The sequence below is a fragment of the Cavia porcellus genome, unplaced genomic scaffold (genome assembly GCF_034190915.1).
Source record: "Cavia porcellus strain 051 isolate PalLab524CR breed Dunkin Hartley unplaced genomic scaffold, mCavPor4.1 scaffold_24, whole genome shotgun sequence".
In the NCBI taxonomy this organism is placed as follows: Eukaryota; Metazoa; Chordata; class Mammalia; order Rodentia; family Caviidae; genus Cavia; species Cavia porcellus.
This window is the reverse complement of record NW_026947507.1, coordinates 38,797,410-38,809,522: the sequence shown is the minus strand read 5'-3', so window position 1 is coordinate 38,809,522 and position 12,113 is coordinate 38,797,410. Positions and strand designations below refer to the sequence as shown.

At 49.1% G+C, this 12,113-nt stretch overlaps 1 long non-coding RNA gene across 1 annotated transcript; it reads left to right on the top strand.

Moving 5' to 3' along the window:
* The first annotated feature begins 1,087 nt into the window (after positions 1–1,087).
* Positions 1,088–7,279, top strand: LOC111754447 (uncharacterized). Its single transcript, XR_002789134.2, has 2 exons — positions 1,088–1,269; positions 7,051–7,279. It is a non-coding gene; the product is annotated as an uncharacterized LOC111754447 (long non-coding RNA).
* Positions 7,280–12,113: the final 4,834 nt, after the last annotated feature.

Sequence of the window (12,113 nt, the reverse complement as noted above, 5' to 3'; positions counted from 1 at the left end):
TTATGACACCATCACATGGTGGGGAAACTAGAACTTTAGAGTGGATACAAATGCTCAGTATATCACAAAACACTTACTGGGTAGACCCAAGCTGAACAGACGTGAATCAATAAAAGAGGGGTTAAAAGCAAAACAATTAGAACCTGCTAATGGCTTGGGAAGGGAATAGGGAAACAGGAGCAGAAAGACTCTATTTGCTGTTATAGTTTAGATCTAGAATATCCCCCACAAGTCTCATGTGTTCAGAGGCAGGGCTTCGGTAAGGTGATTGATCATGGGGCGCCATACTCATCAGTGGGTTCATCCCTCCAAGTGGAGCCTGGTGTGCCTGGGAGTGTGACATGGAAGGTTCCTCTTCTCTCTCTGCTTCCCAGCTGCTATGAGGTAGATGGCTGTCCTCTGCCATGCCCTTCCACCACGCTGTTTCTGCCGTGAAGTCAGCCAGCCCACCATGCACTGAATCTCTCAAAACCAAGAGTCAATGAAATCTCTCCTCCTTGAAGTGGTAGGTGTCAAGTGTTACATCCCAACCGATGGGAAAGTGACTAAGACATTGTGGGAGATTTTGGAGGTGAGCAGGCTTCTCAGAGTGACACCGAGAGGCCCGGCATATGAGTTCACCCTGGGATGCAATGATACCAAATGTTTTCTGTGTGCCATCACAAATCAGTTTGAGGACTTGGTGCCTCCTTCCTGGGTCCCTGTCAAGAACTTAAACTGGGTTCTCTCATTATCCTCCATTTTATTGGAAAGGGTGCTGAGGCTCTCAGAAGTTCTCATCTGTCAAAGCCTCACAGCCAGTCAGTGGCACAGCCAGAACTAGAACCTTCTGCAATTTTCAGCCACTTACTTTGTTGTCCCACACAGTGCTCAGGACTATGGGATCTCCAGGGCTATTTGCCTCATGGGTAGTGGTGTCGTGAGCCTGGCGTTCAAGGAAGAAGTGTGGGCTTGCTATTGATCAGCTTCTGCATGCTACTAACAGCCAGGGGCAGGGACAGAGCTCTGCAAGGGAAGAAGGCTGCAGAGGAGCCCAGTGTTCCCACCCAGTGGCAGAGGCAAAACGTGCAGCCATGGAAATCTGGACCTTTTTTTTCTGGCACTGGGAGTCACTCATGACCTCACACTTGCCAGGCAGGAGCTGTGCTGCTGAGCTATATCCCCGGCCCCAGACAAGACCTTTGAGGGCATGTGTCCCATGTGCCAGCGGAGCAAGGACCTTGGGATGAAGAAATGATGAGAAGGTGGCTGCTGCACTGTGGCATGGAGGTCAGTGAGAGCCAGTTAGTGGCCTGCCTGGGTGCCCACGTGAAGGACAGGGAGGGCTCCTCTGTCACTTTCCATACCTTCTGATGTGGAGATTTTGGGCAACCCAAGGAAGGGGTAGACAGAGGTAGGGGGGCATTTCCTTTAGGATAAAGGAAGCCAGAGCACCTGGAAATGTGGTGGGAGGAGTTGGGATTGGGGGCGGGGGGCTGAAGACCCAGGAAAGAGAAGGTCAGAGCTTCAGGGAGGCTCCAAGGGGGTGGTGGAGGTGATGGGGCCAGAGTTCTGGCTCTTTTTTTTTTTTTTCCCTGTCATTTTTCTTTCTTGCTTTCTTTTTGGTTTTGTGGATTGAACCTAGGACCTTTGCACTGAGCTACATTCCAAGCTCTTTTGTCACTGTTGTTTACAGTATTATTATTATTGATCTTCATTTTGAGATCAACAGGTTGGGCTTGACCTGGAGATCCCCTGCCTGCCGAGGCCTCCCAGAGTGGTGGGATTGGGCTATTTATTTGTTTTTCTGAGGCAGAATCTCATTATATAGTGCAGGCTAGCCATGAGCTTGCCTCCATCCTCCTGCCTTGAGGCCTCCTGAGTGCTGGGATTGCAGGTTGCACCACCATGCCCAGTTTCACTCTGTTTTTGACACACATGCTCCTTGAGAGTCTGCCCCTTGAAGGCTTGGGTTGTATCATTGCCACATCCAGGGCAGAGCTGACAAGGACTGTTTTGCTGTAAGGAAGGGGTCCTGGGTGACTGGATGCGGATGGACAGTCTAAGTCTACCGGGGACAACCTCTAGTCAGCGGCTCACGGTCTGGCTGCCTGTGCCCAGGTCCCATTCTCGGCACCCACAGTTCTGCTCGTGCAGCCCCAATGCGTGCACAGCTGACTGGCCTCCATCTCTGCTTTCTCCCTTCATGCTCAGCCTGGTTTTTCGCTTCCTCCTCCCTTGGTTCTTGTGGTTCGGGGTCCCTAACATCAGGGTGAGAACTTAGATAAGACAGTGCTCCACGCTGGCCACAGTGCCCGAAAGGGACAACAAGGGACAGAGCTGTTATGCGGGTTTAGAAGGAGGCAAAGAAAATGAGAGGCTCTGTTCGCGGCCTGAGAAGTGAGAACCCAGATGAACAGGACTGGGTGGTAAAGGGTGCAGGGGTGGTACCTGGAGGGGCCACTGTGGCGACAGGTGACTTGGAGACAGAGGCACTGAGGTGCTGCACTGAGGCACTGGAGGCACTGGGTGTGCGGATGATAATGAGCTCAGTTCTTGCTCTGAGTGGTGGGCCAGGTGAACAGGGACAGAAGCAAAGCTCATTTTTCCCCAGGGTCACAAAAGCGACAAAGGAGGGTGGAGACCGGCAAGGGATCCGCAGACCAGAGGGAGAGGTGAGGTTCAGGAGGAAGTGAAAACACAAAGGGTTACAGAAACCGGAAACCTCAAGGACTAATAATCACAGTGAAGAAAGATCAGGTGTAATGTGAAGAAGGAAGGAAGGGAGGAAGAAGGAAGGCAGGGAGGGGAGGAAGAGAGGGAAGGAAGGAGGGAAGGAAGGAAGGACAGATGAGCTGAACATGTTTACTTCCCTCAAAAGGTCAAACCTTCTCAAGAAATGTAAGAGAAAAAAAAAAAAAAAAAAAAGGTCAAACCTAACTCCCGTCCTCTTGCATGTGAGCTGGTCTTAGCGCTTCCCTTCTAACCGGTAGAAAGAGAAGCAGAAGTGGCTGGGACACAGAAGGCACTGTGGGGCTGGCTGGCCCTGTGGGAGAGTGTTTGCTGGGGGCGGGCTGTCCCTGCCATGTCTTGCGGACACTCCACGGTTCCTGTGGAGAGGTCCAGGGCCGAGGAACCATGGCCTCCTGCCCGCAGCCAACACTGACTGCTCAGGTGTGACTGGGCTAAGGCAGGCATGGCTCTGTCCGGCACTGGGAGACATCTAGGTTGCAAATTCCGGGTGACCTTAAATCAGGACCATTCAACTGAAGGGTTGAAGGAGTGGGTCCTCCTTGCAGAGACTGTGAATTAATACATTTTTATTGTTTGAAGGAGCAAAGGATTGAGGCGATTGGTTTTGTGCCGTAGACAGTGAGGTTGCTGAAATGCAGGAGGATGAGAAAGGACAGGCACGTGTTTGGTTCCAGATTTCAGAGGTCCTGCAGGTGTGGGTTGAGTCAGTGGATGTCTGAGTGGCTGGGAAAGAAGATGCCAAAACCGAGAGCTTCAAGACACTGGCTGACTATGCAGTGAAGTGACCGAAACCAATGCAGAATTCAGTTCAACGATAAACACAGCGCGCCCTGGGCGAGATGTGTAGACGACGTCCATGGGTGGGGACAGATGTGTGAGCAGGGTCTACACGGTGTCAGGGAGCAGTGAGGTGAGCTGGTGAGAAGACCTCAGTCCCTCTCTGACCCATGCTGCGGCAGGGAGATTTAAGAGACCCAGGAGCCATGAGGCTTAATTTAAAGCTATAGCCGGGAACTCATTCAAGCAAGAGGCTAACCGCGCTTGGATTTGGAGGGGCAGCACGGTGGTAGAGTTCTCACCTCGAAAGTGTGAGGCTAGAGGATTTATTTCCTGCTCTGAGAACAACAACAACAACAAAAAAAGTTTGGGAGAGGAAAGAGTGCAGGGATATGTGTGTGTATGTGCGTGTGAGTGTGCACATGTACACATGTGTACCTCTACAGGCGAAGGACAGGGGAGGAAAATGGTGCTGAATAAAACTGGAAGCTCTTTGCAGAGTATTCAGGCAAGGTGTGAATTTCTAGGCTCTCCCTCCAACCTAGATCCAGGCACCAATTCTGTGTCTCAGAGGTTCACACCCATAGCACATGCACCACTGGGGTTGCACAGACACAGAGGACTTGCACCTTGGCAAACATGGCATTTAGGCCACAGGTCCTTGAGACACCAAGATGATTTTCTAAGCTAGCAGTAAATGTGAGTTTCTGTATATTTCTCACATAAAATTCTACGCTTGTTTTTTTTTTTTTTTTTTTTTTTTTTTTGTCTTTTTCGTTTTTATCGGTACCAGGAATCGAACTCACGACTGCCTGCTTGCAAGGCAGGCGCTTATGCCGCTGAGCTAAATCCCCAGCCCCAAAATTCTACGCTTGTAAAAGTACAACTTATTCCTCTCATTGTTTGAATGAGTACAGCTAGAAATTAACTTCTGAAGAAAATTTTCCATGCTATACAGGACGACAACAAATACTTGTTGCTACATGATGACTTTTTTGGTAGGGAAGATTATTATTTTTATTTCCTCTTACAAAAAATTCCAAAGTCCACATTTTCTATTCCTGGGGGGCGGGTACCTCATAGAAAGCAATTCAGTTTTTGGGATTTATTCAGGCTTTGTAGCACAAACAGTTCCGATATATAAGTAGAGAAGCTTTGTGAATAGTACAGCTTTCTACCCAGTTCCTCTCAATTTTATAGTGGCGTAAAGTTGAACAGAATCACAAGTTCAACCATTGTCAAGTTGGGAACCATCTCTATAGTAAATGCTTGTATCACAAAAGTATTTTTCTGAGTTGGCGTTAGAGAGGTGGCAGTTTGACGTCCCCTACGGGATTACTAGGACAGCTATATGTGTACACTGTACGATGTGCAAACACACACTGTTTAGAGGATACGAAGAGTGTGAATGTATGGAAGTTTCCCTAGATGTCAAATAGCAGTTCTGAAAATAAGAAGCAGCACGGGGCCAAGGGGGAGAAGGTTGCTCAGTGCTCATTTAACATACAGCAACAGGCAGCAGCAAAAGGCCCATTGAGTGCTTTCCGAAGCCAGCACAATGTCGCATTCTAGGCTCCATGACATCATTTTTTAAAAATAGCTGCTTTCAACCACAGATATCGGCTCATAATGAAAACGTTTTTTCATGGCTTTTGGGAAGAGGGAGGGGAAGGCTGGGGATGGGAGTGACCAGTGACTAAGTGAGATAAATGTTCTAATTGTCCCCCATCTCCATGTAAATAGAAATGTAACTGGCACCAAGCTGCAAGGTCATATGCACACTCTGTCATAAAAGTATTAAGCAAGTGGTCCACTCCATTGTGTGGCTTTCTGGCTGGTAAGTCATGAACGTCATGCGTTTTATTATTAGTTGATTTTAGTAGATTAGAAACAGTTGGCAATAACCAGAGAAACACCTCTGCCCACATGGTGGTGGTGACTTTGATAAGGGTGCTAAAGGCATGGCAGAGAGACCACAGGACTGGCTGTACAAATGACACGTTGGTCACCCCCAGGGTGACCTCCTCAGGCAGTTGGTGCCTCTGCCTGCAGGCACCCTCCATGCCCCACAGTCTTCTGTCCCTTGGCATCCAAATAAGAAGCTTTCTAGTCACAGAGGAGCCTGTTGCCAGTGGGGTTCTGGGAAAGATTCAACAGCTGGGTGCCCAGAGAGCTTCTGAGCTAAATGCTTTGTCACCAGGCCGATTCTTGGCTCTGGCTCTAAACCCTGGTGGGTCACGATAGGCGCTTTGTTTATGTGGCTTGGCTTCTCAGCAAAATAGATGTCTCCATGGAAAGGTTGGGGAGCCAAGTTGCTTTCCCTGCCCTCCCCTCCCCCTGCTCCTCTCCCTCCCTCCCTCCCTTCCTTCCTTTTTTCTGCATTTACTGAAAACTTTGCCAGACCCGGCCAGAATTCATCTCTAACAGTAGAACACATGGTCCAGCTGGTGGAGACCAACAAGAATGCAGTTAACATTGCCTTTGCTGGTGGCAGAGATGGTGCCTCACCCCTGGAGGCAGGGCTACTCAGTTCCATGCAGTCAGGAGCAGCAACTGACCTGCCGGTGGTCACAGGTGCCCACGTCTGGATCCATGGCAAGTAAGGTCAAGCAGGCATCAGGGAGCCGTCAGTAAGCCTGTCCTATCTGCTAGGTGCTTTTCTAGCCCTGTCTTCCTTGGCCCTCCAGGGGCATAGCTTCCAAATGCAAGGGAGGTATTTTTTTTTTAAGTCAGGAGTAGTAACTAACATCTGTAATCCCTGCATGTTAGGAGGCTGAGGCAGGAGGATCACAAGTTCCATACCAGTCATGGTGAGGCTGACTCAAGAAAAAAAGGTTTTTTTTTTTTTTTAAAGAGTCTGTACTAAACATTACAGATGTTTTTCTTGTCATTCCTCAAACAATACAGTGTAACAGTTTATGCACACAGTATCTACACTGCCTTAGGAAAAGTAATCTGGAGATGATTTAAGTACCGGGGAGGATGGGTGTGGGCTACGCCTTAATACTATGCCGTTTTATGTAAAGGACTTAATATTGTAAGGGGTTGAGATTGAGACCTAGTGTCAGAGTGCTAGCGCTCTTGAGTTCAAATCCTGACTCCCTGTTTTACTAGCAAGTTACTTAACCCAAGGGTCCCCAATCCTGGGGGCCACGACTGATTAGGACTGGGCTGCTCGGCAGGAGGTGAGCCACAGCGAGGCCAGAGGAGCTTTGCCTGTACTGACAGCAGCCCGTGTCCTGCCCGTCACAGCCTGAGCCTCCCCTCCTGTGAGACCAGCTTGGGAGGTGCTGGATCCCCTTAGGAGCTGGAACCCTCCTGTGAACTGGGCATGCAGGGCATCTAGGCTGCTGCTGCTTTAAATTGTCCCCAACCCCCTACCTGCATCTTGAAATCATCTACAGATGACTTGTAAGTCCTAAAACAATGTAAATACCATGCAGATTGCTGTTACACTGGATTGTTTAGGGAACAAGACCGGAAAAAGGCCTGTCCATGATGACTGCAGACTTCATTTTTGCTGTTGTTTTTGATCCTCAGGTGGTAGAATTGCACTCGGGAGGCCAAGGTACCCAGGTGACCATGTTTGCAGAATGGTCTGATGTTCTGTGTGGAGTTCATCCCCCGGTGCACCAGCGTGGCAACAGTTCATTACCGGTGAGTGTCACAGCAAATGTGGCATGAAGGAATTTTCTGTAACCAATCCAGTGATAATTGGATTAAACACTTATTAGCTGTGGATTTCAATAAAGCTGTGATGTTGACTTCATGTCCAAGTGAACCAGACTGTTTCCCAGAAAGCGAATGACACCAGGTCAAGTTAGCGTTGAAGATCGAAGATTGCCTGGCAGGATGTAGGTTAAGCTTGACAGCAGATTATCTCGAGCTAGCAAACAAAGCCTTGAAATGATTAGCACCATTGTGTAGATCATGCTGAGTACACTGTTATGGCCCCTTGGGCTGGGAGTTTAGCTCAGGGGCACAAGTGCCTGCCTGGCAAGCAAGAGATTCTGAGTTTGATCCCTGATACCAAAATCCCAAAACAAAACAAAAACTCCTTCCTCCTGTAAACTCTAGGTGCTAGGTATTATGTCCTGGTGACCAGAATGTGACCAAGATAGAGCCCGAGCTCAGAAAGCATCAGCATAGGCCAGCAGGGAGCTTCTGTGAGCCCCCTGACCCTCCCTGGCTTCCTCAGGGTGTTCACCCACAAGAAGGCTCCTGCACCCACAGCCCATCGCCTTCTGAGTGAGCGTGCAAAGGAGTCAGCAGGGGAAGAATTCAAATGAGTCAGAGCACACAGCTCATTGCTCTTGAGCTTTCGAGAGCCCAGCGCATCAGCCTCCTACACTATTCTGTAGCCTTGGGGAAGGGCCAGGCATGGCAGGGCACACCACGATCCCAGCTCTCTGGAGGCTGAGGCAGGAGGCCAGCGTGAGCTACATAGTAAGGCCTCGGTCCAAAGGAGAAAAAAACAAAACCCAGTGAGACTCTAAGTTTTTACGAGGCAACACAGCATGGATAGTGTGTCCTTGTGCCCAGCAGCCCAGACTCAGGCCCTGGTTCCCCGTGCGTGCTGCCTGCAGGTGGTCTGGAAAGTCTTCAGGTCTCCTGCCTTTGCACACATTCCTTGTCTACTCCTCAGCCAGATGGGGGAAGGAAGGCAGAGTAAAACCAGTATAAAATTTAAGGGAGGGATCCCCCAGACACCCCAACTCAGTAACAAACTTAAACATTTTAATGCAACATTTAAAAAGTAAAAATCAATGCAAAAAATCACTCATGAAAAAAATCAACATTTTACATAAAGCCAGTATATCAATTTGTGATTCTTTACTTTCCTTTTTCTTTCTTTCTTTTTTTTTTCTTTTAGTGCCTCATACATGCCCCTGAACTACATTCCTGTTTTGTGTGTGTATGCGTATTTCTTTTACCTTAACTTTTTAAAGTGAAAAATGAAATTTTATTACAAACTAATGAGAGAACAACAATAATTGATACAATGTGTGTGGTTATCGTCACAGTAGTCACTCAGGGTGCAAGACATAAACCAAAAAAATTCTTACAAAAAAAGGGAAACAAACCCTGTGTTACAGAGCACACCCGCAATCTCAGCACTCAGGAGGCTGAGGCAGGAAGATCCCTGAGAGTTTGAGGCCAACCTGGGCTTCATTAGTGAGTTCAAGGCCAGCCTGTACTACACAGCAAGACCCTGACTAAAAATAAACAAATAAATAAAAGAAAGAAAGAAACATAATAGTACAAAACTTTCCTTTTAACCAAAGACGACAAACCTAGCTTCTCACAGTACAGCTCATCTTGTCAAGACTTTGAGAAATGGTGTAGAGGAAAGGATTGGAACTTAGACGGGCAAACTTACTCCAGTGAGCGGCAGAGGAGGAGCTTGAACTCAGCACCTGGCGTCCACCAGGCCAGCTCTTGGTGTGCACTGCACGGCCGCAGACCCGCAGTGCCCCGAGTCTTGGTCTTTGCTCTCTGGGCTGCAGGGAACTGGGGCCCACGGCCTGTGCAGTCGTTGCCCCGAGAGAAGCCCCCAGGTTTGTTCTTGGCCCCAGACATCCAGGACCCGGAACCCTGGCTTCGGGCTGAGTCCTGAGTCCGGTGCCCCAGCCTCACCCTCATCCCCCTTTAGCCTCTCCATGCCTCAGGGTCGCAGACTTGGGGCCACCACAGCTACTGCGCAGTGTTTGGGTTGGAAATGCGCCTCTAAAATTCTCATTTCGTTTACAGCAGGCCAGGAAGAGGCGAGGCAGCACGGGCAGGAGGGCTTCCCGGGGAGGGGGGGCCGCGGGCCCACTTCCCGGGTGCAGCGTGGAGCCGGCTGTGTATAACAGCTAAGGGACCCGGGCGCACCGCCTAGGGCGCCCCTGAGCTTCCACTGCAAAGCTGCTGTGCACCCAGCGCCAGCGGGAGCAGTCTCCTGCCCAGGCTCTGGGCGCCTCGCGGGGACACAGGAAGCCGAAGACCTAGGACAGCTCCGGTCTCACCTTTCCTGCTCTGCCTGTCTCCCAGCGCTGCGGAAGCTTTCAGTTTGGGGCTGGTTGGTCCTTCCCCCAGTGCATTTTTAGGGCCTCCTCATCAAGCTATGGCCCTGAGGGGCCTTGCTGCTTATTATCCTTGTAAAAATAATTGTTCCTATTGATGGCTCCCTTCCCAGGTAACTTCGATGCTCATGCTCTTACCTCAGGCGTCATCTTATTTTTGTTATTTAAAAGAACTTTTAATTGTGATAAAATATTCACAACACAAACTTTGCCACTTGGCTGGCTGTGGTGGCTCAGGCCTGTAATCCCCAAAGTACTCAGAGGCTGAGGCAGGAGGATTGCCGTGAGTCAGTCTGGGCTTCATAGTGAACTCAAGGCCAGCCTGAACTACACAGCGAGACACTGTCTCCAAACAAAACACATCAGAACAAAACAAAACAAATCAGAACAAAGCAACATTTACTGGCACAATATCTTTAGGGTTACATTCCTGGTATTAAGTACATTCATCTTACTGTGCAAGCACTGTCACCACCCACCTCCAGAATATTTTGGTTTTTTTGGTGTCTTGAGATAATCTCACTATGTTGCTCAGGCCAGCCTGGAACCCACTGTGTCACGTAGGATGGTCTCAGACTTGTGATCCTCCTGCCTCAGCCTCCTGAGCATCAGGATTACAGGTATGTGCTCCCATACCAGCCCAATGTGCTTCATTTATTTTGCTTAGAATAATGTCCTCAAGGCTCAGTTACAGCAGATGTCAAGATTTCCTTCCTTTTTAAAGGCTGAATACTATTCCATTGTAGATAAGCACATTCTGATTACTCCGTTCCCCATCAACAGGCCTTTGTGTGACCCCCACATTTGAGCTGTTGTGGGTAGTGCTGTAATGATCACAAGAGTGCAAGTATCTCTCCAGAAGGCTGCTGCTGTGTCCTCGGATCTATGCCTACTGCTGGGATTGCTGGTGGTTGAGGCTCACATGTTCAAGTTGGTTTGTTCCCTGCTGATCAAATCAGAGGAGGCCATTTATTTGTTATAAAAAACAAGACTTATTCCAAGCTCATGCAGAGGAGATGGAAGGGTGCACTTATCTTAGATCACCTGCATAGGTGTCAGGTCTGCCTCAGCCAGGAGCAGGAGAGGGAGGGGGGTGGAGCCCTAAGACCTGGTGGTCCAGCCCTGCGCACCCAAGGGAATGAAGTTGGTTCCAGGGCCAGGACATGCATCTTCCATCCCTTCCTCTGGGCTGAGGCCACAAGCAGGTGGCTGTTTGTGCCCTAGACCTGAGGAGGTTAGAAGAAGCTGCTTGACTCTAAATTTAACTCTTATAGTTCTATTTTGCGATGCTGGTTGCAATTCTGTGTGTAATATTTTGAGGAACCATCTTCCTGTTCTGCACCAGGGCACTCTGGGTAATGGCACACTGAGCTATGTGATTTTTTGGGTTGTTTTTCTATCGCAAAACCATGCAGGAACCCTGTTGAGTCTGCCGCCTCAGTTTGTGTATTTCAGTTTCTACCACGAAGTCCGGGAGGCAGTAAACACTGAAGTATCTGATGAATGAATGAATGAATGAATGAATGAGTCAGCCTGACACGTACACAGCTCGCAGAGACCGTCTCTGCACTTAATGAGCACAAATTAGTCCACGAGACGTGACACACACGGGCTTTGAATAAATAAGAAGGGTATAATTATGCACAAACAGTGGCTCTGTTTTTATGCATGAGAGGAGCTGGGAGGAGGGAGGAGTTTGGTGGGTGCAGGCAGTCAGAGAAAGATGGGTATGACTGCAGGGGGCCGGGTAGGCGGAGGGGACCCTCTTCTCAACACCCAGCTTTATGAGGACTCACTGACAAAGACTGTGTCCAGGTAAGGTGTACAGCTCTGGGCACATGTTTACACTCCCAGACCACCGCCCCCTTTTTGGTGTCGTGAGAACACTAAAGATCCACTCTATTAGCAAATCTCAAGCATGAGGTGTGATTGAAAAAAATCTGTTTAAATAAAATATGTATTGCAGTTAAGCACACGTTGCCATTAAACGTCTCAAAACATGCCTCCCTACCCCTGCCTCTGCTTCACACGCACTGCTCCTGCCATTCTTGCCGCTTTCTGAAGCAGCCCTGGAAGTCCTCCTTTGACAGTTGCAGTGTCGCAGCTGCCCGGATGCCCCGACTCCATTCAGATGAGATGGACGTGTTCAGGTTGGTATCGCTACACACCTGAATCGGTTCAGTGTTTCCCTTTCATGGGCATTTTGACTTTGGGGAAGAGCTAGAAGTCACGGGGCGCCAGACTGGATGAGTAAGGTGGACGTGGACACACCATGGTGTTTTTTAAGCATTAAGTTTATTGATACAATTTAGGTTTAGATAACGATTGCATTCACCACAGAGAGTGTGTACCTGTATGTGATCCATCTGGGTTCCTCTTTCCTTCCCCGTTACACACGGAGGTGATTTCCCCAGCCTGCCCTTCTCCTGGGTGGCCCTGGGCAGCAACATTCACAGCATTTTGGACCACAAGTTGTAAAGACTCTCATGAAACAAGATTTCCAGAATAGCTCGAGAAAGTGCCACAGTCGATAGTGTG